Source organism: Sarcophilus harrisii, chromosome 3 (genome assembly GCF_902635505.1).
Source record: "Sarcophilus harrisii chromosome 3, mSarHar1.11, whole genome shotgun sequence".
Classification (NCBI taxonomy): domain Eukaryota; kingdom Metazoa; phylum Chordata; class Mammalia; order Dasyuromorphia; family Dasyuridae; genus Sarcophilus; species Sarcophilus harrisii.
In genome coordinates this window covers 165,638,890-165,663,874 of record NC_045428.1, presented here as the reverse complement: position 1 = coordinate 165,663,874, position 24,985 = coordinate 165,638,890, and the positions used below count along the sequence as shown (strand labels likewise).

The window sequence follows — 24,985 nt, the reverse complement described above, 5'->3', positions numbered from 1 at the left end:
CATTATAAGATGAGTATCTGGTTTTAAATTGTAACTCTAGAGTTCACATTTATGTTTTTAAGTAACACAAGAAATTTTGATTGATGGGAGATGCTATAACTCTTAAGCAAAAGATACTCTTCTCTTTCTCTGCTCTGATAATTTCACTGGTTTTGCCTTTGTTGAAACAGGAACTGAGGAAGAAAATCTGTCCACTTCCCTAATTGTGATTTATTTCTCTTTTTAATTGAGGATCTAGAAATTCAAGTCTATAATAATCATTTTGGGAAAATAAACAACAGACAAGAGATGACACATATATACACAAATTCCATTCAGAATCCAAAGCCATCTCATCTAATGCTCTCAGAGTGTGAATAACTTATAATATGATCATCATTGAAGCAAATACCCATTGGAAACTGTTGACCTGCTATCTCAAGGACTTTTGATTTAGAAGTATTTTAATTCTATTACAAGCTGGATTCTTCTTTTACTAATGTTTCTTAAGTCCTACAAAAAATAAAAGGTGGCACTAAGTGGCATATATAAATAGTATACTCAGAATATTATGTAAATAGTTCCTTGAGAAAGCATTCTCCTAAAATATAATTACTTCATGTTAAAATACTTGTTTTTGCATGTCTTGTGATTCTCTTCTCTAAACTGTTTTTAAAAAAAAAAAAAATCCCTTTCTCTCAAACTGTCTGTTTTTGTCATTCAACAGCAACACCTTCTGGTTGATAGGAGCATGAACAGGGTTCTGAAGGACTAATAGCTCACTCATTCCCCAAGACTTCAATAAAACAAAACCCCATAACTTTTTGAAGCATTGGTGGGCAAGCACAAGACTGACTCAAGCTATCACACTTGAACTTATTAGTGACTCTCATTTGTCCACATAAATGCCAATATCTCTCTCCATCACATAAACATCATGCAATTTTAGCCACATATCCTTAGAGATCATGTAATCCAAGAGTTGGACGGCTAGATGGTGCAATGGATAGAATGCTACCTCTGATGTCAGGACATGAATTCAAATTTGTCTTTAGATACTTACTAACTTTATGACTCTGGGCAAGTCACTTCACCCTGTCTGCCTCAGTTCCTCATCTGTGAAATGAACTAGAGAAGGAAATGGCAAACCTCTCCAGTATCTTTGCCAAGAAAATTCTGAAAGGGGTTATGAAGAGCCAGATATAACTGAATGTTCTCTGGTATGGTGTGGTGTGGTGTGGTGTGTGTGTGTGTGTGTGTGTGTGTGTGTGTGTGTGTGTGTGTGATGCCTTTGATAAAGACATAGGATTACAAAGGAAAACAATAATATTAAAATTCAGTTATTAAATTATTTTTCAAAAAACTTAATGGACCCCAGGTTAAGATTCTCTGACCTAGTCTGAGCACTAAAAAATGAGGAAATTGAGGCATAAAGAAAGGAAGTCACCATCTCAAAATCATTCAAATAATCTAGGATTCATATCCAGGTTCACCATTCCAAATCCAATGTCCTTGATGCTATACTAGGAATTCTGTCTTCTACCCTTTCTGAGATAATGTTGTGCTATCTACTATCATTATCACCAAACAATTCTCTAGTGCAGAATAATATACTCTTGTGTGGTAGTGAAGACAATAAAGTCTGTGGAAATAAAACTGGTCTAGTGAGTGAATACTAAAGTTACTCTTCTATTTTCAATAACCAATTCTGATGCTCTTCCTTTCAATTAAGAAGACAGGACCAATTTTTTTTTGAGAGGCAATTAGGGTTAAGTGATTTATCCAGAGTCACACAGCTAGCAAATCTCAAGTGTCTGAGGTTGAATTTCAATTCAGATTCTCCTGATTCCAGTGTCAGTATTCTAACCATTTATCACTTAGCTGCTCCCAAGAACAATGATAATATATCCCTTTCTAGGTGTATATACCTTAAAACATACTTAAAACAACTTAAAAGTTTCCTGATGGTACATATGACACAAATATACTTAAAGAAGCATTTACTCAATATTTGTGTACAAGTATACATTTAATTATGTACATATGAGATACATTTCTTTTTCCAACTATTATAGTTATTATTATACATCCACACAATACATATCCTATATGAGAGGAACATTATCATAGATAGTTTAAGATAAAGTAGATAATTTAATGCCCCCTAAACTCTCTATATGCATACATATATTTCAGTGAATCAGTCATACTATCAATATGGTTGTTTCTTTCATGAACAAAAGAAAACTCTCGTTATAATTGAATTGAGAAACCTATACTTTATAAGCTCAGTTGCAGATAACATTGAGCCTTCATTTAAAAAACAAAAGAAAACTTGGAATCCTTGTTTTTATAAATTACATTTTCATCTATTTTCTAGCACTGAAACATTGCAGAAAGTGGATTATTAACATATGACCTGGATAAACATGTTATTTCAGAGGTAGATAGAAAATGAGCAAAATATGCATGAAAAATGTGAACCCATTCCTCCCTTCATACCCTTCTTTCCTAAACTGTACAGTCCAAGATGCTTTGATGTATCTTCCAAGACCTGTATTATTTCCTGATCACTGTGCATACTCAGCTCTTTTAGGTCAAAGTTTTAGGGTTGAGGATTTTTCCTTTCTTGTGATTGAGGGGCTATGAAAACATCAAAGACAGGAAGACTTAGTGCTTCCCTTAAATGGAGCTATGGCCATTCAGGAGAAGAGCAGGAAATAGACCTACTGACATGGATCAGACTTTCCCTAGTGTTATGACAGAATCAGATTTCTTTTGCAGGGTCACTCGATTCAGCACAAGACAAACAACAGGAATACTTTACTGCTGAGTACCTGACTAATCACCTGGATATAGAATATCCCCTCACAAATACCCCACTCCTTAGGGCACTGGTCAGCTGCCCTGGATTTTGAAATTTCTATCTTCATGTTAATTTCAAAGCTTTATCATCTTGGTCACCAGGACATTGGCTAACAGACATGACAGATAACAGACAAAGCTAATATGATGTCATGTTGCTGCTTAGATGGATTGGGAGGTTGTCAGGCTGGTTAAAACATAGAACCAGTCGTTCAGCTACTTTGTGCTTCAAAGAAAGATACTAGGGGAACTATGGGGATTATTAATGGAGAAAGTGACTATGTTCTCAATAAATCATCAGAATATCATAATTCCAAAAGGTCTGAACATTATCTTATGTGAATTGTTAATCCTATAGACTACATTTGTTTAGCTAGCAAAAAAGTCATCAAACAGAGCAAAGATTTGGCACTTAGAGACATATTATCAATATAAGTTGCCTGTAAGGGTTTAGTAACAGAAGTTTTTAACTGTAGAAGATAGTTTATTAATCAAACCTGTGCAATAAATAAAGCTACTTTATCACTTGACCTGTGACTCTGTTTTTCCAAAAGTGATTTAGCTGTCAATATACTGAGCTTCAAAACCAGGACAAAAAAGTCAGACCTTTGAAACATGACAGCTGACCCACATGCTCAGTTGGCAAGGAAACCAGAAAAGAATGACACATGGGCAGACCTTCAGGTGGTCTTTCTGTCCCTTTCTTCAATGTCAAGTAACACGGAATAGATTACCCAGCCAGCCATCTGCCTAAATTTACAATTATCTAGGTTTCATAGTAACATGGTATCTTTTGGAAACACTCATAGCACCTGCTTCTCAAAGGGTCTCATAAAACAATATCCACTTTAAATAACTTTTTATTGCAAAGCTTACTGATTTTTAAAGAAATTTCCAAAATAGATAGTTAAACGATGCTTAAAGTGATAAATGAGACAATAGAAAGTACAAAACAAATGAGGTTGACTTTACTAAGCTATATGATCCTGGTCAAGTCAATTAATTCCAATTGCCTTCAAAAAATAAAAACACTTTAAAGATGTTAATGCAAAATAAGGATTCATGTAACATTCTTACTGTTTTACACTGAGGGCTCTATAGAAATAGTATTTTTTAAAATCACATTAAATTGCATTTTAATGCATCAGGCAGACAAAATTATTCTAAAAAACCAGCAAATCAATTTCACTGAGACATAGTATAAGAAGTTTTTGTGATTATTCAGGCTAGAAAACAAAAATTTTTCCCACATTGTAAATAAATTAAATTTGACAAAATCACTTTCTTGAATTTTCTAAGATTATCAATTTCCCTTCTCTGTCTTTTTACAAATGTATTTTCCCTAACTGCTGGTGTCAAGTACAGAAGACTGGATCAAAAGCTCAACTAAATGGAACAAGTATGATATCATTTAAGAAAATATCGATTTCTCCAAATTACTAGGACCTATAATGGTTAGGTCTACGATTCATGATATGTGATCACAGGGGTTTTATAAAGAACTTATTTTCTTGGAAATGTGAATATAGATATTATTATAAGAGACAAAAAGATATTTTCAGCTTTTAGAAGAAATATATTAACCTCTTTCCAATAGATCAGGAGATTGGATAAGAGGGTAAGCAAAGGATTCATTGTATATAATGTAATCTTTCAGCCACCTAGTGGCCATTAAGTGGAAATGTTAACATGCAGTTGACTAGGAATTACAGGATCATAGATTGAAATGTAAAGGGTATCTGAAAAGCTATATAATCTTACTACCTTGTTTTATAGATAAAGAAACAGAGACCCAGAGAAGTTAATTAATTTGTTTAAGAAATTCCAATAGACTTGTGATGGAAAGAGCCATCCATATCCAGAGAGTGAACTATGGAGACTGAATGTGGATTAAAGCACAATATTTTCACTTTTTAAAAAAAAAGTTTACTTATTTTTCTTTCTTTCTCATTCCCCCCTATTGATCTCATTTTTCTTGCTCAGCATGACAAATGTGGAAATATTTAAAAGAATTGTACTTGTTTAACCTATACTAGATTACTTATTGTCTACCAGAGGGTGGGAAGGGGGAAAAAATTTGGAACAAGATTTTCCGAGGATGAATTTTGAAAACTATCTTTTGAAAGACAAGAAGCTATTATTATTTTAAAGTAATTTGTCCAAGGTTACACAAGCAGTAAACATCCAAGGGGGAATCTCAATCTTAGCTCTCTGACTCTAGAACCAGTGAGTGTTCTTTTTATCATACATGCCTACTCTTGTTCTGACACATGTAGGAGAGGTCCATACTTTCTTCACAGGAATGAGCCACACATTGTCACTTGACTCTAAAACAGTCTTAAGGTGGCAATGGCAAAGACATAGATATGCTAAGCTTGTTATTGATTTGTATAGATCTAGAATAGTAATCTTTTATATCACATTTTCTCATTAAACACATTACCTTTAAAACAAAAAGAGATAAAAATGCATCTAAATAAATAAATAAAAATAAAATGTCATTGGTATCTTTTCTTTTTATTTTTCCAGGCTTCCTTCCCCCTCCCTACTCCCTTAGAGAACAATCTCTTCTAACAAAACATTAATAAATAGGGGAAAAAACATTCAGTCACACTAATCAACATAGTAAACAATGTCTGGCTATATATATATATATATATATATATATATATATATATACATACATACATACATACACACAGTAGTCCACTCTTACAGATCCCCTACATCTAAAAAAAAGGAAAGGCACCTTCTTAAATCTGTTCTTCGGGATCAAGCTTGGTCATTTTAATTTCATAGCACTTAGCTTCTGTTGTTCTTTCTACTTCTTTGTTGTTTGTAGTCTTCATGTTATATTGTCATTTGACAATTTTATATCATTTTATATCGGTACATATGTCTTTCCATGTTTCTCTGTATTCATTAGATAACTGTTTCTTACAGCACCACAATATTCCATTCCATACATACCACAACTTACTTATTAGCTATTCCTCAATTCATGGGTATCTACTTTGTTTCCAAGTTGTTACAACTACAAATAATATCACTTTAACTACTTCAGTGACTATGAGTTTTGTTTTTTTCCTTGAACTCATGGAAGTATATGCTTATCAGTAGGATCTCTAGATCAAAGTTTGCAGACATCTTAGCCATTTCCTTCTCATCATTCCATTTGATTTCCAGAATGGTTAGATCAATTCATATCTCTATCAACAATGCATTAACAGTGTGCCCATTTTTCCATGTATCCTCTAAAACTAACCAGTCATTTCTCTCTTTTATCAACATATTGGGTATGAGACAAAATCTCAAAGGTGTTTTGATTTATATTTCTTTTTATTCACCATTTGGAGTATTCTTTCATATAGTGATAATAGTTACCAATTCTTTTGAGAACTGATTGTTTTTTCTCATATCCATTTATGTACTGGGATATATCTAAAAGTTATATTCCAAAAAGATAAATATGTCTTTATATATACAAACTTTTAATTTATCTCTCTGTGTGTGCATTCATGCTCATGGTCCTATATGTACCAAAATATGCAGTAGCTTCTTGTGTGGTGGCAAAGATTGGAAACCAAAAAGGATACTCATAAATAAGGGACTGGCTCAAAGATTATGATTTTTGAATATAATGCAACACAAAAAGTTGTACAAGTATGTATGTGTTCATTTGAACATGATGCTTGTTAGTTAAAAATCTATTTTTAAAATGGAATAAAACATGTTTTATAAATGAAAAAAAATTCAAAGACTCAATAATCTCTAAATTAAAAGGGACCATAAAAGAAATCTAGTTCAACTAAGTGACAAGTTGTTATCCAGTCTCTTTTTGAATACATCCAGTGAAAAGGAACATGGTACCTTCTGAGGCAACCTATTCCACAATTTTTTCTTAAATCATGCCTAAATTTGTTTTCCCTCAATTTATATTGCTTGGAATCCATCTCTATAAGGCCAAGCTGAACAATTCAAATACATTTTCCACATCAGAGGCTTTCATCTACAAAATAGCTCATAATAAATGGGGTGTATAGAGTGCTCAAAAGGACTAACATCCTTTCAGGACTACCCTTGCTATCTACCCTTCACCCAGCTCTTAACTTGTGACTCTTAAAGCTGCTTGAGTAGCAGCCATACCCCAGTAAAGCATCTCAGGAGATGAGCTAAATCAGTTTGAAGGTTACCAAGGGCTCTCAAATTCAGTGGTGATTGAGGGGGGGAACGTCTAACCCAAGAAGTAATGACTGTCCCTGGTGGACTAGGCAGATGAGGACAATTTGTTCCAATAGTCATAAAGGTGCTGAAGCAAGTACTTTGGAACATTTATAGCTAGCTTGGTCAGGCACTGAAGACACCAGGGTCATTCACTATGTCCCGAGGCATTGCCAGTCATCTTGACTTTTATCTTATCACTGGAATTCAATGACTCTGGAAGAGAGAGTGAAGCTGATGCTTTTGCACAACTCTGCCTCCCTTCAATTCAATTCATACCTAAAATCAATGTTTATCATTCCTTATAGCACAGTAGTATTTCATCATAATAATATACCACAAATTCTTTTTCCCCCCACAAATTCTTTAGCTATTCTCAGTTGATGGGCATCCCCAGGAATGTCACCGGTCTCCTTCCTAAGAAAAGAATGAACAACACCAACAATAATATTTATATAGTGCTTAATGTATGGTAGGCACTGTGAGAAGTGCTTTACAGATAATATTTCATTTTATCTTTACAACTCTGGTAGGGCAGTGTACAATTATTATCCACACTTTACAGATAAAGAAACTGAGGGAAAGAGAGGTAGGTTACTTGTTTAGGACACACATAATAAGTATCCAAGGCCAATTTATATTCCTGACTCCAAGCCTGATACTTTACTACTTCAAGGCCATTATTATAGCATATCCTCTTCCTTACTCTCTACCCAAGAGTATCTTTTTTTTTCCAGATTAAATATCTCTGGTTTAATCAATCACATGATACATGGCATGGTTTCTCCTCCCATTATTATCCTGGTCATCCTCCTCTGAATGGTCTGTAGTCTATCAATATTCTTCCTAAAATGTGGCACCTAAAACTAAATAGAATACTGCAGATATGGACTGACCAGGACAGAGTATAGTAAGGCCATCCTTTTCCCACTGTTCTTCAATTATCCCTCAAACTCTTGAGTTGGAGTGAGCTTGCAAGCCTAGTGGCTAAATTGACATTTAGCCTCTGCATTATATTCTACAAATTTCATTTTTTCCCCATACAAGTCTTTGCATGTTCTTTCCTAGAATCAACCTGCTCACATTCCTTACAGCCTAGTAGTATTTCATCCTAATAATACCACAACTTGTTTAGCCTTTGCCCAACTGATGGGCATCTCCTTAAATTCCAATTCTTTGTCATCACAAAGAGAGCTGTTATAAATATTTTAGAGCATATTGGTTTTTTTCCTTTTCCCCTGATCACTTGGAGAAATAGTCAGATTGTTGAATCAAAGGATATACATGGTTATATAATTCTTTGGGCATAATTACAGATTGCTCTCCAGAATGGTTGGATCATTTCACAGTTCCATGAACAATGCATTAGTGTCCCAGTCTTTCCACATCTCCTCCAACATTTGTCATTTTCCCCTTCTATTATTTTAGCTAGTCTAGCAGGTGTAAAATGATATTTCAAAGTTGTTTTGTGAGTTCATTTTTCAAACATAAGTGTTTAGAGCCAATCATACTTATTTTAAGCATATAATTCTTGAACTAACATATAAACCTTTTGTTTTTTTTCACAAAGACTTATTAATCTTATTAACATTTTTCTGAACAAAGGGCTGCAGAATATTCTTTGGAGAAGAGATAACCATAAGAAGACTGGTACATCTCTAAGAGTTTGAGGTCTCTATACAAAGGGGTACAGATAACCTCATGTTGTCTCAAAACAAGTAACAGTTGATTTATTTCTCCTCAATTCACTAAGGCAAACATACTTTATAAAACCCACATGTGATCTCTATTTCTATCTCTCCTATAGACAGAACTACTACTCATAGCTGAAAGAGTAGGTGTGATTTTATTGAAGTTCCCTATCCTATAATCCCAAATCAAAATCAACCAACTTCCTTTATCAGTTTGCTTGTGTTAAAATTCTACAGTATGTGGTTTAAATGATAGACTACTATTAAAATGCAATAGTAAGAAGTGACTTTTTTTGGACATGGCCGATTTGCTTGATTATAATGTATGTTTTTTGTTCAGTTGTTTTTAGTCATGTCTGACTCTTTGTGACCCAATTTGAGATTTTCTTGACAAAGATACTGGAGTGGTTTGCCACTTCCATCTTTAGCTCATTTTACAGATAAAGAAACTGAGGCAAACAGAAACTGTGTGCCCAGCGTCACACAGCAAGTATCTAAGACCAGGCCCAAACTCAGGATGATGAAGATGCTCTATCTTCTGTACCATATATTTGCCCCATGAATGTTAACAAAGATTTAATTTTTTTCTTTCCTTTTTTCTTCTGCTAATGGAATGATAGGATGGGTAGAAGAGAAATATTGATTTTTCTCATTGGAAAAATAATTTAAAATAAAATCTATCAATGTAAATAAACTTATCCTGATTAAGAGAAAGTTTTGATGAGGATAGGAAACATAAAGAAATGTGGGAACAAAAGACTCCTGAGTGCTAATAAGAGCAGCATACATATGAAAAAAAGGTTATGATTACAAGAGATAAACTTTGCCCACTCTGGAGCATTGCACATTGTTGGTGCTGCCTCCAGGCTTTAGAAGTGGGAAATGAGCTCCAAGTGAACTCCCATTTGTTTTTCTAAAATAAAGATATATGTAAGTGAAGAAGGAAATGACAAATTCATATCCCCAGTGAAAGATAAATTGTTTTAGTCCATTTTCCTGCCTTTCAGCAATAGAGCTCAAACAAGATTACATAGTTGAGTATATCTTGGATTCATGTTTTAAATTTCAGCTATTCAGCATTCTTGTGACCAGCTGAGATACCAAGACAGGCAGTACAAAGCCCAAGTGATCAGAGGACCATCAAATTCTACAAATATGTAACCAACAACATTCCAAAGGAGGAATCTTGCTGGAACCATAAAGGATAATACCACTTCTGATGAAAACCAAATTCCATAAGTCTTTTCCATTTCTAAATCATAAACCCAGTTAAATCCATGTAAATAACTTGCTCTGTCATTTGTGTTGTTAAGATGTCTAGGGAGCAGATAGATGGCACGGTGGATAGACTACCAGCCCTGAAGTCAGGAACACCTGAGTTCAAATCTAGGCTCAGACACTTAACACTTCCTAGCTGTGTGACCCTGGGTAAGTCACTTAACTCCAATTGCCTCAGCAAAAAAAAAAAAAAAAAAAAGTCTAGAAAATACTCTACAATAAGGTATCTCTGTAAACCAACTCAAAGATCAATAATTTTGTTGATAGGGGTGGTTTTTCCATTAGTGCAGATCTTAACTTTTCTATAACTTCTTGTTTTTGTTCATTTGTTTTAGTCATGTCTGACTCTTTTGTGACTCCATTTGGGGTTTTCTTGGCAAAGATACTTGGTTTGCTATTTCCTTCTCTAGCTCACTTTATAGGTGAGGAAATTGGGTCAAACAAGATTAAAATACTTGCACAGGGTCACAAAGTAAGTGTTTGAGACAAGATTTAAATTCAGATTTTTCTGACTCTAGTCCTGGAAAGTTATCCACAGCACCAACTAATGGGCTCTTCTATAACTTAATAGACTGTCTTTAAGAACTGTTGTGGCTAAAAACCTTTATCACCTTGCAGTGGTCATACACAACTCCAAAACATGTGGACTGGTTATCAAATATCAAACCAGTAAAACTTCAGGCACATGTTCAAAGTTTTGGTAGGTAGGATATGACAGATTGTATACTCCACTGGAATGGTCACCAATAGAGAGCACTCCGGGTCCATTGCTCTATCTACTGTCCCACCTGTTTAGTTAGGGAGGTGAATCCAAATAGTATATTAATTATTAGTAATTAATAGTAATTAAAGGAAATTATTCCTTTAAAAAAAGTACATTCAAATTAAATGTTTTACATATGGCAGTTAAGTACTGAGGCTATGTGGCTAAGTCAATATATCAAATGGTTAAATTTTCCTATTAAACAAATGAACTAAATAAAAATCTCTATACACTTCATTATTTTGTTCTTTATTCTTGAAGAAGGAGGAAGATATCATGAAGGTTATAGCTTGACTTGTTCATAAATTTGACTTAAGTTAGGCCTAACTGGGCAGTCATTAGCCTTACTCCCTCCTCCAGAATTACTGAAATCCATTGGCAAAACAAAAGTCAAGATGAATGGCTATGAACCAGGATACAGTGGAGTGATTTTTGAAGTTAGAAGAGAAGTCCCTACTCATTTTAAAGAACAGGCAGGGGCAGCTAGATGGCACAGCAGATAGAGCCCTGGAGTCAGGAGATCCGAAGTTCAAATTTGACCTCAAACACTTAACACTTATTGTGTGATCCTGGGCAAGTCACTTAACTCCAATGCATGCCCAAAACAAACAAAAAAATAAAGAATATGATATCTTTTCAATAAATCCTGGCATCAACACCAAAAATAAACAAAATATTATTCAAAAAGAAGGAAGGGAAGAAGAAAGTGAGGGAGAGAGGAGGGAGGGAAGAGGAAGGGAAAGGAGAAAGAGAGAAAGGGAAGGAGAAAAGGAAGAAGGGAAGGAAAAAGGGAGGGAAGGAGGATGGGAGAGAAGGAAAAAGGGAAGGAAAAAGAGAAAGAAGGAGAAAGAGAGAGAGAGGGGGGAGGGAGGAAGGGGAAGGGAGAAAGAGAGAGAGAGAGAGGGAGGGAGGAAAGGAAAGAGAAAGAGAGAGAGAGAGAGAGAGAGAGAGAGAGAGAGAGAGAGAAAGAAAAGGAAGGAGGGAGGAAGAACCAATCATAGAGCTACTGTGAATGCCAAACTGAGCAAGCTACACTGACTCCAAAACTGCCTGAGATGCCTTGGTCATAGATCTCCCAGCAAGAGCCAAATCCTGGAAGCAGCCTCTTAGTAGATTGTGGATGCCTAGCCTTCTAGCAGGGCCTGAAGGCCATTGTGCCCAAGGCTTTCTGGTGATGTCTAATATTTACACCTCTTTCCTGTCCTCCATCTCAGTGTGAAGGGATTAATAAATTATCATAGTCTGGAAATGTTAGTCCTGGCTTTAGTGTAAAAAGGGAGGTCAATAGACTTCTCCACCACCTTTCTCTTGTTCCATCTCCCTCTCTCTTGGGTAGTTCCATTTAAACCACATGCCAAATGGAAAGAGCCCATTGCTTTCAGCACAGATGGCTCATCTAATTCTTCCACGAAGATCCTTTAGTCCTAGAAATGAATCCTGACAATCTTAAATATTATATCAAACAAAAGGATAATGTTTTTAGCACCTCTTTTCAAAGCACCTTGTAACCTGTTGTTTATTTATTTTAAAACTGTTTTATGTCCAATAACCAACTTCTTAGTCACATAAACATACAAAGAAAAGATCAAAGAGCAAATCAAAGAAAATCAAGGTGCTGTAAAAATTAGCTAAAATTGATAACCCTTTTACATAATTTAAATAAAACCAGATTTGTTTTTCATAATTTGTTTGGATAAATACATAATCCTTTACTTAATTGCTATAGAACAACCACTAAAGAGAATATTTCAAATATTCTAATAGATCATAGCATTAAAAATTCAAGCTGCTTCTCAAGAAAATCTGATGAAATGTTTATGAAACCTTGAATATCAACACTCTTAGTTCTGTTCTACAGAGCACACAAACATGGCTAAGTTTCCAATGTAGCCCAATTTTATTGCATTCTAGTAGGATTTGTAAGTCCCTAATTACAAAGAATAAGGGAATTCTTTGTTGCAACTGTTGACAAATGTGCTCAATTTGTAGAAGATGAAGGTATGTAATGATCTCTCTTGCTCCTCCTAAAAAGCAAACATTTGAGTACAAAGTTACCTGTGGTGCTATAGTAAGCATATAAAGCAGTCCCATCCTCTCTCTAATCAAGACAGACAACATGATAGAAACACTAGTATTGATGAGACATAGGATTTCTTCATTCTTTTCTCTATATCTGGACTGTTGCTCCTTCTATCCCTTTCCCAATCCTTTCCATTATTTAAGGCTCATATCAAGCTTTATAGTCTAACTAAAGTCTTAATTTCCCAAGTTCCAAATACATTCTCTTTCCTCTAAAATTCATCATGCTTATAGTTTATAAATCCCTCACTCATTTGCAGTAATACATTGTTTTTCATTTCTAGTTATCTTTTATGTGTGCCTTTCACATAGCTGGAATTCAAACATCTTTATCATTTCAATGAATAATGTCATTTATTTACTGATCATCTGTTATTTTCCCTTCCCCATCACAAGGATTAGGGACGCTATGTCTTTGGAAAGCATGTATAAAATTTTTTGGCCCTTTCTTTGTACCAGAGAAGTCTGAATTACTATAATTAAGAGTATAAAATACTATAATAAATAATACTATAAAAGATAGTAGATTATAAACAATACTGTACATATATTTTATGCATTTCCGATTTTCTAAACTTTTTCCATATCATCTGCTGACCTTCGCATGTCATCTGTACCTTCTGTAAAACTCCTCCAAAATTTCCATTTAATTTCTTATGCTGACCCATGATATATCAAAAACCTAATGGGGAAAGTTGCTTTGTGGAAAAGATAACTATACTATGTGTTTAATACTGTGCTATGGAGACAGTGTGACAACGATCACTACTTCTTATGCCCTATGACACAAAAATTTAGAGAAAAATAGTTTCTGGGTAATTAATCATTTTATCGATCATGCTAGCAGAGAAAAGGGGTCAGTGGATCTCTTGAATACCAAAAATCCCTCACAGAACCCCCTCAACCTTTGCAGGCCCTGATGTTTCTGAGGATGGCAATCAACTCTGATTGGTTAATAATTAATGTGAAGTTACTGAGTTGGTTTCCCAAAGAGATCATAAAAAAGAACCCATATATGCAAAAATGTTTGTAGCAGCCTTTTTTGTAGTGATAGGGAAGTGGGAACTGAATGAATGCCCATCAGTTGGGGAATGGCTGAATAAATTATGGTATATGACTATAATGGAATATTATTGTTCTACAAGAAAAGATCAGCAAGAGGTTTTCAGAAAGACCTGAAGAGACTTACAAGAACTGTTGCTAAGGGAAAGCAGTAGAACCAAGAGACCATTATACACAGCAACAAGATCATGTGATAATCAACTGTGCTGAACTTTACTCTTCTCAACAATGAGATAATCCAAGCCTATTCCAATAGATTTGTGATGGAGAAAAGACATCTGAACCAGAGAAAGGACTATGGTGATTGGATGTGGATCACAAGATAGTATTTTCACCTTTTTGTTGTTGCTGTCATTTGCTTGTTTTTTTTTTCTCATTTTTTAAATCTGATTTCTCTTGTGCAGTATGATATATGTTGAGATATGTTTAGAAGAATTGTACATGTTTAACCTATATTGGATTATTGGATTGGTTTTTTATGGAACAAGGTGAGGAGGAATGAGGGAAAAAATTTTGGAACACAAAGGTTTTACACAGGTGAGTGTTGAAAACCATCTTTGCATGTGTTTTGAAAATAAAAAGTTATTATTAAAAATAATAATATTACTGAGGAGAATAAATATTTATGATAAGAGATGGGCTTATTCTAATGAAGGGCTAGGAGACCTGACTCAGATCACTGTCCCTCTCAGACCACCCTCAGCCTCAGGAAATCTACTCCCTTCCTCTAAACCTGCCTGAGTAAAACACAATGGGATCTGTAATAATAATGTAATTTCTGTAAGATTTTTCTAGTTGGGTGGGGTAGCAACTCCACTTAGATAAAATGGTCTATGAGTGGTAAATTTGTGGGAAATGTCAGTGATCTCCCCATAATTTGATATTTAATAATCACTTCTTTCAGTACTTAGCATTAACTGTCTAAGAAAAGATTAGGCCCTTTCATGTATTGAGTTGAGAACTGGATACTAAAAAGTTAATGTACTTTTTGGTTGTCTTTTACTTTCAAATTTTCTTTCTCATCAGAGTCCCATCTTAGTATGGCTTACCTACTGTTAAGCATAGCAAAACATTATACGTAAGGTAAAAAATTTTAATGTTATTTATTTTTCCTTTTAGTTTTTAAGTCAGAGAAACAGAGTTAATTTTCTTGTCTTATAACCTGGGAATCAAAGGAAAAATTCCTAAATAAGAGCATTAGAGTTACTTTATTTACAGTTAGAAAAGGAAAATTCATTTTAAAAAATGGATCAGGCAGTTACTCAAAGTTATTCAAATAAATTAAAGGAGAAAACCCAATGTTAATTTCAAATAGCTGTTTTCTATTTGAAGACAGGGTATTTAGGGTAGTAGAACATGCACTGGACTGATTGGAGTCAGGAAATGTAGTGTTAAATCCCAGCTTGACCACACACTAGCTATGTGATCCACTAACCACTCATATGACCTTGAATGAGTAACTTTCCCCTTTGGGGCTTTAATTTCTTGATAAATTAAAGGAGTTGAAATAGATGATTCCTAGAGATGCTTTTCACCACAAAATTTTATGAATTTTTAAGGTTGAGAGATCAGGAAGACTAAACAGTAGCACATTACTTTAGAGTCTTTAAATCTTAGGGTCCTTGTATATAAAATGGAGTAATGATACTAGATGACTTATCTTCAAGGGTTATTTAAAAAAACATTGCTTGTTAAGTGTTAAAGTGCTACACATATATAAATTGTTATGATCATAAACATTTCATTTAATCTTCAATGTTTTGAGAGATAAAGCAGAAGGGAAACACTCTAGGATGTCTAATATCCTTCAAAGCATGAAGAAATGTAATATTGTAGTTCAGATATATTTCATGGTCTACTTAACCTAATAACCAGAGAAAATTGCACCTCAGAATTACAGATGGTACATGTGAGACTAACTAAAGACTATTCTTATAAAAATTACAAAAGTGGGTCCAATATTTGAATAGCCAAAATAATACTTCTCAAATTAAAAAATATATGTATGTGTATATATAAATATAAACTATAAGAAAAAACTAAAACTTGTATTTTTATTAATACAATTAATATAAAAATACTTTATTAATAATAACCCATTAGAATTTATGTTATTCAAAATGCCAATACATACCTTGTACAGCATACTGTACTATTTAGCTTCTTTTTTTATAGAGAAGGGGGATTTTGTTATCGGAATTTTCATAACTGTTTGCCTGATAATGCTTAGATTCCTATGTGTTACAACAAAATCATATTTCAGCCAATTGTACAAATGTTGTGATTTCCAAAGCATCTGCCTTGCATTCCTGGTTACCTAAGGAACTAGTTGGAACAATAAAATGCCCTCCTTAGACTTTTAAAAAGAGATTTTTGTCCTAAAAAAAATCTGAGGATCTACTTTTATTGTTCTAATAGGTCTTAATTTGTTTTCTCCTTTACTCAATCTGAAAATGTCTGCTAAACTTTTTTTTTTTGTTTGTATACAATGTGGTTTGGGAGGGAAGGGAAAAGGTTTTCCACTCTTTTGCACTCCCAGTTCTCTTGAGATTTCATATGCCTGAGATAAAACAGGTTGCCTCCTAATGTTCAGTTTTCCTGATCCTCAATCATATAAATTCATAAAATTTTGTAGTGAAACCTCTAAGAGATGGTCATTCATTCTCTACTTGAAGATATCCCAAAATACTAGACTTACTTGAAAACTCTCTGAAATACAGAGACTATTACAAAATAGCTGATTAAGAGATAATATTTAAGGCCAGTTGAGCTCCACCTTCATAGCAAGAATGTGAAAAATAAAATAAAAATAAACAGCAAAGAAAGGAGAGGAAATAAATTACAAAAAAGATAACCTGCAAAATGGCTCAGAAGAACCCTAAAATAGCTAATAATATAAATATGGGAAACAGTACTTTCAAATAAGAAATAAAAGAAAAACCAATTATATGGATTAGAGTAGATGATGAAGACTCAAATAAATTAAAACAGTAAATACCAAGGTTGGGGAGGAGAAGGAAAGGAAGAGGTGAGGAAAAAGTGTGTTAGAATGTAAAAATGCAAAGACTGGGAGAGGAGAAAGAGATGTGTGTGGAAACAACAGTACAAAATCAAGAATCAAATGAGTGGAAGACAAAATGAGATATGTATAAGGGCAAATAATTTTGAAGATAAAAATGTGAAGGATACTTCCAAAAGAGCATTATTGTGGTGTTCTCTTCTTTTGTATAATATGATCGTTCTCTGGGAGCAGGTTTCTTGGGGAGGTTTCTGGAGGCAGCCTTAGTTTCAGTTCAGATCAATAATCACCTCAAATGCAGCCAGGAGTTAAAAGTACAGATTCTTTATTGTCTCTTCCAAAATAGCCCAGTTAGCTTTTTTTGGTTCTGAGAGCTCTTGTTGCTAGTCTTTTGCCTCTGCCAGTTTCTGCCTCTAGCTCAACTCTGACTCCTGGCAATCTTCCAAACTGACTGACTTCTGGCTTTCAATCTCTTCAACTGACTCCTCACCTCTCCCACTGACTTCTCCACTCACTCCTGACTGAGGCTCTCAATATCTCCAACTGACCCTCGCTGAGACTGAGAGCTTCTTATATATGATCTCTTAAAGGTGTGAACCCAAAGGTTGACTCCTCCTCTGAAAGAGTGGGATTGTGAGAGGTGTAAACTTAGCTATCTCCTGACTTGTGAACTCCAATGTGTGAGCCAGTGTGTGAACTCTCTTAAAGGTGTGAGCTCTAATGTATAAACCAATTACATAAGCATTGTTTCTGTCAACTGTAGTGAGTTAACACCTTGTTTCAAGTTCTGGCCCATAACACATTATAAAATAAAAAAATCAAAATACAATACTTCAAGAAATAATGAAACAAGTCAAAGTATAGATTGGTAGAATCAAGATGAAAGCAGAAAGAAATCTCAAGTTGAATTCACCAAGAAACATCCTGGTTAAGCTTCAAAAGTAAACAAGTTCTGCATATATTAAGAAAACATAGTGCAAACTGCCCAAGACAATGTAGGTGTATAAGAAATCAAAGAGTCACTTGTCATATTACATTATGAAAAGCAAAAGACATCCCCAAATAACATCTTCCAAAGCTGAGGTTAATCATCAATGAAAAAGCATCGGCAATCAACAAAAGGAAGAAAATCAAAATTGTTTTTCAAAAGAAATAAAAAGTGAATGGGGCATTTGATATCCAAACTCAGAGGAAAAAGAAGAAAGGTAAACTGATTAGAGTGGGGTAATAGTAGTGGAATTAAGCAATTAAATACTTAAATAAGTCTAGGGGAGTGAGGGAGGCCAAATTTTTTTCCTCATCTTTTTTGAGGATTATTAAGAGATTAAAGACAGCATCTATGACAGGGGTTCTTAATCTTTTTAGTAATTTGGTGAAATCTGAATGCCTTCTCAGAAAAACGTCTTTAAATAATTGAAGGATATGTTAAAGGTTAAATTTCAGTAAAAGGTTAGTCAAAACAAAGATGAAATTTTATTTACATAAAATAAATACATTTTATTTATTGATTTCTCATATAAACATCTCTCTCCACATTCACTAATCTTTTGAAATCTATCCATGACCCCACAGAAAACTCCTTATGTATGTTTAAAAAAAAAAAAACTTTTATCTGTGGATAAATTTTAAAGCAGATGAAAGAACTGGTAGGGGAAAATTGATTTTACATTTCTTAGACTTTAGAACACATGTTTATTCAGCAAGTAAAATTGCAAAGATGAAAATGGAGAGGAAGAACTTTTAGGCACAGAGATAACATAGAGGAAGGACTATGGGAATATGAAGATACCACCTTGGTAACATAGAAAAGGGAATTATGATGCTTTTGGTCTCTGCCTCTGCCTATGAGGCATGAGGAGAGCAAGAAAATATAGGATACTAGTCAGGAATGGAAGAGGGAATAACAAGTGAGAATGAGGCCATAGGAAGAAAATTTCTGAAGATATAAGATGTTATCCCATTAGTTGGGAGTTACAATAGCGAGTGTCAAAACAAGATTGGTTAAGCTTGACTGAATAAAGTCCCCAAGAGACAAAGTGCTTGAGGAGAATGTCCCACACCAGGAAAGGGCAATTCTGCTTCCCAAGGGAGAGGGAGAGAGGTCCTGAAAGATTATGTGTTGAGGCAGTTAGGTGGGCACAGTGAATAGAGCACTGGCTCTGAGTTCAAATCCAGCCTAAGACACTTAACATTTACTAGTTGTATGACCCTGGGCAAGTCACTTAACCTAACTATCTCAAAACAAAAACAAAAAGCAGAGAGATAATGCATTGAACTTATGAAGGGCAGGTAATGGGGTAGAAAGTAAGCACTACAAATATTATGACAACTAGGTGACACACTGTAGTATTCTCTGGTTCGGTTTCCTTGGGGTCTCTGGGAGCAGCTTTCGTTTCAGTTCAGTAATCACCAGAAGAGTAGCCAATGGTTAAAGTCCAAATCCTTTATTATCTCTTTCAAAGTCTTGTCTCCTTTCCTGGGGCCCGGTTAGCTTTCTTATAGTCCAGATCCTTTATTATCTCCTTCCTGGGGCTCAGTAGCTTTCTGGAGATCAGACCGGCTTTGGTCTCAGTGGAGAAATGCAGAAGGAGAGCCTGCCACCAGGATGGTGTGAGATGAGTCCAAGGGCTTGTGCTCTAACCTCCAGCCTTCTGTCTGCTTGTCTTCTCTGGCTCTGTCCTTGAGGGCTTTCTGAGTCCCAATTTATATGCTCTATACTGAGTATAAACCAATTGTTATATCACTAGGAAACCATTATTTGTTGTAAGATTAAATTAATCATACTGAATCATGCTAAACTAGATAACCATTGTCTCTATCAATTCCACTGACTTAGCACTTTATTTCAAGTTCAAAGTTTTGCCCCATAACAACACACTGGATAGAGTGTTGGACTTGGACTCAGATAGACTCATCATCCTGAGTTCAAATCTAGCTTTATATACTAGCTATGTGACCCTGGACAAGTCACTTTACCCTGTTTACCTTACTTTCTTCCTCTGTAAAATGAGCTGGAGAAGGAATGGCAAATTACTTCAAATGGCAAACCATTTCAGTATCTCTGCCAAGAAAATTCTAAATGGAGTCATGGAGAGTTGGACACAAATGAAAAACTCCAAGTATTATTATATTCATTTTATAGTTGGAGAAGTCTAAGAGAAGTTGAGAAAATTAATTGTCTTACCCACAAATAGAGGCTTGGCAAGTAAGTTTAAGAGGAAGGATTAGAACCTAGGTATCCTTGACTCCAAGACATGGACTCCGTTATAATCATATTATGTTACCTACTTTATGATATCTAGTACACGCAAATATTTGAATTCTATCTTTAAAAAAAAAGATTAAAAAAGGAAAATGTTTAAATTCTCATTTTAACACTAGTTTATGTCATTTTTAAAGACAATTTGGGCAAGCTGGGTAAAGTGACTTGCTAGCTAGTAAGTGACTGGTGATTTTAATTCAGGAAGATAAGTCTTCTTCTATCAATTGCACCACTTCCACAGTACACCAATATCCTGAAAATTCCTTTTATTATGAAGAAACGATAATAATATACATGTGCATGTGTAAATGCACTAATATGATTGCCATGAACAGTTTAAAGAACACCCAAATATCAGCCCCTATCTCTCTTCCAAATAGTTGTGTAATATTATTCTTAACTGAATTAACAAAGCTTACTTTAGCTCTTTGGAACAAAGCAGCTAACTGCTCAAAAACAAGGCACAGTATTAATGGGATATTGGAACAGTTCCTGCAATTGAGATGCAATAAACCTCTTAGATTTACCTGGTTGTTTTACACTTCACTAGGTAAGTTTAAAGATGCTTTTGACTACACACACACTCAACCCACTGTTCATAATTCAAGAGAAGCTAATAATAAAAAAAATTAAAGCACTAAATCCTTGCCAAGAAGGCTGTATGGGGTTGATGAGTACCTTTCCCAGCTAGGGCTGAGAGGTCATTGGGATAAATTCCAATGTAATCTTTTCCCAGACCTCCCATGTACTCATAAGCAATGCTAGGGATAAAAGAAGCTGGATAACTGCAGATCAAAACTCCTGAACACAAAAGATCTTATTGCTGAAAGTGGCTAAAAAAACTAGAAAATCAGGGGCCTGTCATGGAATACTTCATAGAATTCAGTTAAGGGAAACAGCATGATGACCTGAAAGTATCAATGGAATCAATAGATTTGGGTTCTCACTAGCTCTACCCTAACTTTGTGATCTTGAAGAAGTTATTTGATCTATTTGCCTCCATTTTCTCCTCTGTAATATGAGGGTAATTGGACTAAAGATGACATTAGATGACTTTAGGGCTGCTAAGTGAGCAGAGTACTACTGATACCCAGAAACCATAACCAGATCACCAATTGTTAAGAAAAATGACATAAACACAATTTTGATGAGGAGAAAGGAAACTGGAATGAAGAGAACAGTCTTTTGGATATAATTCAGGATCCAAGACAATAACATGGGACATATTTTGATTTTTGCTAGCCTGAACGGTACCATTCCAGGTTTAGGTAGCTCCAGTCTCTACAGAACTTCAAATAACAATGACAGATTAGATTTTCAATAATTTTCAAAGTATTTTTTTGGTACCTTTTATGTGCTTCTTATCCACATATTTTGTCTTTTGCCCTTAGGTCGTCATCTTCATATTCCTCCCACCAGAACTCTAAACTGAAAGGTAAGCTTTATGCCTTATCTTATTTATCTTAACCAACCCTTTCAAGGCCATCTCTACACCATGATTTCTGCTCCCAACAAGCACTGATTAAAAGATTTGTGCCGACTGGGAGAAAGGATTAGTGAAATTTCCCAAGAATGTGCTCTGTTTGGCTATGGAACATGTAGCTCTCTAAATAATCTGACTAAACACAGACAATACGGTTGTAAAATATACAGATGCCAAGAAGTTTGAGGCTATGCAAAAGTTTCAATGAGTTAAAAATGATAGTCCAAATTTCATAAAGTGAAATTAACAGAGGTAAATTTAAAATCTTCCACAATGTCCAATTTAATGTCTTTATTTTTTCTTTCTCTTATTCCATCCTCTACTTCCCATGAGAAAATTAAAAAACAAACAAAAAAAACTTGGTCACAAACATGTATAGTCAAACAACACAAATTTTTCCATTGTTCATGTCCAAAAAAATCATGTCACAATCTCTACCTTGAGTCCACCTCTTCTCTATCAATAGTGGATTGCCTGTTTCATCATGAGTCCTCTGGAATCATGATTGATCATTGCATTGAACAGAGTTCCTGTGACTCTCAAAGTTGATTGTGATATATTGTCGTTATTGTATGTTGTTTTTTGAGTTCTACTACTACTCTACCGTGAAACAGTTTATATAAGTCTTTCCCAAGTCTCACTGAAACCATCCTTTTCATCATTTCTTATAGCATAATGGTAATTATTCCATCACGTAGCTTGTTCATCTGTTCCAACTGATTTGGAATCCTTCAGATTTCCTTTTTTTTTTTTTTTTTTTTTTTTTGCCATCACAAAAAGAGCTACTTACAAATATTTTTGTACTTAATGGTCCTTTTTTTCTTTCTTTGGTTTCTTTTAGGCATAAACCAAATAGTGATATAGCTGAGTCTAAGAGTTTAATAGCTTTTTGAGCAGAATCGCAAATTACTTTCCAGAATGTCTGGGCCAGGTAAACTAGAAGGCTTGAAGATTTTGTCAGGGTAGCACAAGCCTTGTCCTATTAAGAGATGATAGTTGATGGTTGCTTTTCAACAGACTAGCTATGTATGCTTTGGCCAGGAAAACCCATGAACCAGGGACAGTTAAAAAATAATTCCCAGTTCTATTTAGCCCTTTATTTCTTCAACAACAGAAGCAGAGTGGTGAAGAAAGGAGCAGAACATCCTACAAAAGACATCTTTTAGACTGTTTATAAGTATTAACTTAGCTTTATATATGAGACCTTTGTTTAATGACCAACAAAGAGATGTTAACAGTAGGGAAAATAAATCATTCTCATTCTCAATAGAAGAGAAACAAGAAGACAAAAGGGAGTTGCAAGTGAATGAAATGATGGCTTATAGAGACTTGTTGGAGAGGCAAACAAAGAAGTTGAAAAATTTTGCTTTAAAAAGTGTTTTTAAGAAGGGGGGGAAAGGAAACATTTCATGGTATATGTGAATCCATCTTCCATTATAGTGCTTGTTATAGATATTTGCCAAAAAATAACTCCATAAAGATAAAAGACCTAAAGATATGTGACAAAAGATGAAAAGCCAAATAAATTCTTCCAGAGATTTGATAATAAGGTTCTAATATACACAAAAACACTAATGTACTAGTTGTATTAACAAAAAAATTGGAAACAAAATGCCCATTGATTAGGGATTGACTGAAAAAATGATATAATAGTATACTAAGAGTATTATTATTCAGTAATAAATGCTGACTTTAAAGAACTGAGAAAAAAATTAAATTTGTATGAACTGATTCAGAATGAAATAATTAGAAATGAGAGTAATGTGTACAGTGACTATAATAATGTAAATTAAAGGATCACTAAAAGAAAGTTGAACTATTATCAAATGAAAAAAAAATGAAGATCTTAAAGAAAAGAATGAAATATTTGTTCCCCCTCACAGCAGAAATGCAGAGGAATATTAGGATAAAATATCAAATATCATATATGTTATATCCATCATATTGGTTTTCCCTACACTTCTGGCCTTTATCCACCAATAACTCTCCCTTGGAAAATCAATACAGTCCAAATTAGAAGAAAAATAATTAAGGAAAAAAATTGCAGCAAGTTTCTCAGATAAAGTTCTTCTATCCAAGCTGTATAAAGAAAAGATACAAATTTATAAGAACTAGAGTCAGTACCCAATAAATAAAAAGTCAAAGGATATAAACAGGCAGTTTTCAAAGGAAAAAAAAATCCAAGTCATTGATCAACCACATGGAAAAACACTCTAAGCTCTGCGTTGAGTGTATTTAAAGAAAAAGCAAACTGTATATAATAGAGATTTCTACGTTAGTGTTTGTTAAGTTCAGAATAAAAATTTCAAAAAATAAATTTAAAAAACCCACCCAAACCAATCCTTAGTGACTGAGCATTCTATTTGCTTTTGTTTTTATCTACCTCTCTCTCACACTACCTTTTAAAATCTTTTCTTCTGAAATCTCCCATACCTCTACTTCCTTTCTTTTATTCAAGTCAGGATTTCACCTCCTATTTTACTGAGAAATTTGAGACTGTTCAACATGAATGCTCTTCTCTTCTCTTCATTGCAAAATCTCTGGGCTTCATTCTACATTCTTTTCTCCCAGTCTTTGCGCATGAGATTGCCCTTATCCTTGGCTTGGTATATATTTCTATACATGCCATAGATCCCACCCCTCCTATCATTTTTAGCAGATTGTAACAATCAATTTTTCTCCCTAGCCTCCTCTCAAAATTTCAACTTTTTCCTATCTCCGGTTTCCTTCCCTTATAATTACAAATATGTTTAAAGTTCCTCTATCTTTAAAAAAAATTTAAAAATTAACAAAAACCTTCATTAATTCTACCAAGTCCTGAAGTTATTATTCTATACATCTCTTCCCTTTCTCAGCCAAATTAGAAAACCTGCCCATATTTACTGCTTTCATCTTCTTCTTTTCTCACTCCTCAAATCTTTCTAATTCGATTCAATTGAAACTGTTTTCTCTAAAAATTACAATGTTCCTTTAAATTGCCAAATCTGAAAAAAAATTTAATATATATTTTTTAAAATTGCAAATCCAATGGTTCTCAAGCTATCTGCTGCATTTGACACTGTTATAAACCCTCTCCTCCTGGATGCTCTCACTTCTTTGAATTTTTATGATACTGTTATGGTCCTCCTCCTACCTGTACAACATTTGTTCATCATACATATCATTCTTTGTAAGAATGGATGCTCCCCTGGAACTTTCTTCCTAGACTCTATTCTTCTCTCTCAGTAACCTCACCAGCCCCAAAGGGTTTAAGGATCATATCTACATCATTCTGTGATGACTT

The 24,985-nt window shown here is 34.4% G+C and overlaps 1 long non-coding RNA gene across 1 annotated transcript in view; it reads left to right on the top strand.

Annotated features, from left to right (window-relative positions):
* Positions 1-24,985, top strand: part of LOC116422286 — a 76,212-nt gene that overhangs the window by 22,922 nt on the left and 28,305 nt on the right. The window contains exon 2 of the long non-coding RNA XR_004232858.1: positions 21,611-21,654. This is a non-coding gene — a long non-coding RNA (uncharacterized LOC116422286). The remainder of the gene's footprint in view (positions 1-21,610; positions 21,655-24,985) is intronic.